This window comes from Dasypus novemcinctus, chromosome 30, assembly GCF_030445035.2.
Source record: "Dasypus novemcinctus isolate mDasNov1 chromosome 30, mDasNov1.1.hap2, whole genome shotgun sequence".
In the NCBI taxonomy this organism is placed as follows: domain Eukaryota; kingdom Metazoa; phylum Chordata; class Mammalia; order Cingulata; family Dasypodidae; genus Dasypus; species Dasypus novemcinctus.
The window spans coordinates 41318257-41322629 of NC_080702.1; positions in this window are offsets into that span (position 1 = coordinate 41318257).

The following is a 4373-nucleotide window of genomic DNA, read 5'->3' on the forward strand; positions in this document are numbered from 1 at the left end:
CCCTCGCCATGCTGCCGAGCCAATTAACATAGTCTCTCTCCTTCTCCTTATGCTCTCCCTCGCCACCTCTGGCCAAGCTAACCCCTCTCACCAGCCCCGCTAAATGGCCCGCAACCCGCTTTCCCCGGCCCGCAGCTTGCGGAGCTTCCTCCTGTCTCGACCTCACTCCTCTTCTCAGCCATCCAAAGCGTCCTTTCTCGTCCCCCGCCCCCCTCCTTTTTTCGCTTGAACCCCTACTGCGTTGCAGATTGGGCCGCCCCATGTCGGCCCACCCCATTAACATTGGCCTCTCTCGCGCCCGTGAAGACTTTGGCCTTCTTATTGTCCTCGCCTACGTCTCCACCACTCCCGACGCTGCCGCCACCACCGTCGCTGGTGCCCTGACGTGACTTGTCCTCACCGCTGTGATCCTCCAGACCATCACACAGTCTGCCTCTACCGCTCTTCGCCGCCAAGAAGAGATCAACTACCTGTAACGCGCTGTCATCCTGGACTTTTAACAAGCAGATGGACCTTATAGCCACCGAGATCAACAAGAATTGGACATTGGCCACCCTTGCTTGCAACGGCAAGAAACCGCCCCCCAAATTGTACATTTGTATCCCCGTCATACTCACCTCCCTCTTCAGGCCCGCTTCCCTCATTGCTTACTGCCTCTTGGGCCTCGGCTACTTGTTGCTGCTGCCATCCTGGCCCTTATTTGAAAAGAAGGGGGAAATGCGGTCACCCCTCGGGCTGAAGTGTGGTTTGCTGGCCTGGCAGGGGAGCGGCCGCGGTAGGCCTAATTCCGCTGCCCCCATAATAGGGTGGTTGGTCGGGCCCACCGCCACCCCTGAAGGAAGCTCGGCATGGGTGCAGAGTGCCCTCTGGTCTCCCCTTCTCGGCAGCCATGCTTCCGCGGCCGCCCCTCCTCCCAGATGGCGTCACCCGATGTCTTGTGGGGCGGCACCCTTCTTCTTCCTTCTCCCTGCGCAGGCGCAGGGCAGAAAATTACAGTCTGCCCTTTTCCCCTCCCCCGACAGCAGCAACAGCCAGGCGTGGGCGGAGAAATCCAGTCTGCCCTTTTCCCCTCCCCCGACAGCAGCAACAGCCAGGTGTGGGCGGAAAAATCCAGCCCACCCTTTTCCCTTCCCCCGACAGCAGCAACAGCCAGGCGTGGGCAGGAAACTCAAGTCTGCCCTCCACCCCAGCAACAGCAGCCACCAATCCCTAAACCCTGCCCCTTCCCCCAGCAACAGCGACAGCCAATCCCTAACCACCACCCCTCCCCCATCCAGTACCGCCCACTGACCTTTCGCCGGCAACCAATCAGAACAGGGCGTGGCTTCGACCAATCAGCCTTCCCCAGCCCCTATAAAACTGTTGCCTCTCCCTCAGTAAAGTGGACTTGCGTGTTTACCTTGTCTCTGCGGTAGTTCTTCTGCCGTGCGCCCTCCAGTCCTGAGAGCCCCCGACAAGGGCCTGGCCTCCCTTGTCCCCAGTTCGTCGCCTGCTTCTCCGGGCGACCCCTTCATCGCCTGCTTCTCCGGGCGACCCTTTCGTCGCCTGCTTCTCCGGGCGACCCCTTCGTCGCCGCCTTCACCAGGCGACCCCGTCAGCCGAACCGCGCAACCCCTTGTGAGACCGATCCCTCGTCTGCTGCCGGACCGACCCCTCATCCCAAGTGGGACCGACCCCTCGTCCCAAGCGGGACTGACCCCTCGTCCAGAGCTGGACCGACCCCTTGTCCGCAGCCAGACCCCACCTCTACCGACCGAGCAAGCTGCCGCACTTACTATTTAAATAGTAACAGGCCTACTGTAAACTTTATTCTTCTCAAGGCTACAGGTACCTTCCTGAGATATTAACAATAAACACCCACCCTTTTTGCAGAAAGGATGATGTTGGGAATTCTCATAGAACGAGTTACATGATATTCAGTAATACGATCCAGATGTCAGTAGAAATCATCCAGAGAAGAGCTTCAAAAATAAGAGAACATTCAAAACGATGTTGTATTGGAGTAAAAAACTGAACTGAGATATGTTTATAAGCATACCTGAGGTCTATTAGGTGGAAATCTTTTTCACCTGCAAAGTCATGTATAAATAGGATCAGTGGGTATGTGAGCAGTGACAAGAGCCCATTTCCACCAAGAATATCATCTTTATACTGGCACAATTCATGTATGTGATGAATAATTGGGTGGGGTCTTCTTGCCTGATAGACATCAGCCTAAGACTAATAAATTTGTTCAAAGATTAGCTCTTACCACCAGGGAAAAGTTCTCCTTCATTAGCCTATCACTGTGATGGAAACACAGTCTACCACCTTCTGATGCATCCCAAATAGGTTCAAAAACCAGTAGAATGAGCCTCACCTAGGATCTCATCAGAAATTCAGAATTTAGGACTCCATCCCTCATCTGCTGAGTTGAAATTTTTATTTTACAGGTTTGAGGTGTGATTTGTTTGCACAGTAAAACTTAGGAGTCAGTGGTCTAATGGACCAAAGAGTAAAGAAGGCCAGGATTGATCAGAGGCAAAAGAGGACAAGTTAAAAGAAGTTTTGAGAGAGGACAAAATTTCTGAGACATTACAATAATTAATAACCGTATAAATGATCACATTAATTGAATAGATGCCTCTGGGATTAATATCTCATGTGTGAAGAGGAAGTTGATTGTTTAAAACATCTAAAAACCTCCTTAAAGGTAAATAATAGAAGAGGGTTTGAGAATCACTAGCCTAGACCATTGGATAGAAGACTTTTGTGCAGGTTAGTCCCCAAAGAAGAGGAAGGCACAGAGATGAGTCACCCATTACTAAAATCTTATGCCTTTTAAGTCTCCAGCTCTGGGTGGGGTTTCTGCATTCTCTGCATTCCACTCTCACTCAAATCTTGTTCTGTGCTTGGCTCACTCACATATCAGAGCCACAGGTTTGCCTTACTTTTAGGCTACTATGACAAAGAGCACATGCTGTGTTGGTTTCAGCAACAAAAATTATCTGGCTGATGGGTTTATGGCCTGCTATTCCAAATCAAGGTATGGGAGAGGCCATCGTTCTCCCAGCTTCAGTAGTTTTGCTTGTGGCAATTCTCTATGCCATGGCATAGTGTCACATCACCTGACATATCACATAGCATATATCATTGGTTTCCTCCTCCTATGTGGTCCACTGATTTATGGCTTTTATAATGCCTCCACCAATATGAAGAAAGGGTCATGCTGAGTCTGTTGGGACCTGTCCATACAGGATCTTAGAGGATCCTATTCACAAAGGAGTCTGAACCATGCCTGGTAATATATTTTCAAAGAGTTCTAATTAGAATTTGACTCACACCTGCAGAAACAAATACTACCTTTATAAACATCTTTTGTGGGCATATAAAATTTGGCCTCCCACAGTTGGCCCTCTGGACCCCTTAAAAGATATGTTCTTCCTTCATGCAAAATACATTCACCCTATCACCATATCCCTAAAGTCTCACAAGGTAAACTATGTGGGTGCTCTGGTAGGAAAATTCCTCCCACATGTGGACATGTGGAACCTATAGAACAGATGCTTTGCTTCCAAAATAAAGCAGATATTTATTTGTTTAAAAAATTATATTACAGAAGGCAGAAATGGGAAGCAAATCAGGGATACTGTGTTTGACTCAAATCTGAAACTCAAAGGGGTAATCTCCATTAGATTTCAAGTTGTGTCATCTGTGGATTGATTCTTTATCGATTGGAACTGCTGGTGTGGAAACTCCACTTTTTCAAGTTCTCTTAACTTTACAACTTGTTAATTCTGTTTCCCTTGAGAAACTTAAGTTATGCAAGTTCCTTTCCTCATCAGCTACAATCTCTATTGTGAAATGCTTATCTTTGACATCAACAGTCAGCATCCTTGCTCTTACTCATCACATACACCCATTCAGAGAAGACAAACTATGATATTGGCAGAGAATTCCTTAATGGGAACAGAACAAATTTGCAGAAACAGAAGAATGCAATACATAAATTTAGATATGTTATCAAGAAGGATTACCCTGGCTCAATGACCATGATTTGTCTATAGACATACCCAAAAATATGGATAATGGCAGGGAAATAAGCCTGCATAAAATAACATATAAATTATGATTGATTAATATAAATTGTGCAAATATTCAAAATTAACCTTTCTATTGGATTTAAGAGAGTAGTTTTCCAAAAATGGGGAAGGTGTCCAGAAAAAACCAGATGTGTAGGAAATTCTAAGATTCTGTTTTAACAGGTGTATTCATTTTGTGAAAATTCAGCAAACTGAATAAATATAATATATTCTTCAGTGCAAGTAGCATTTTGCTTCAAAGTTATTTTTATTGTGATGTGAGTAAAGAGATAGGATGTTTTCATAAATATG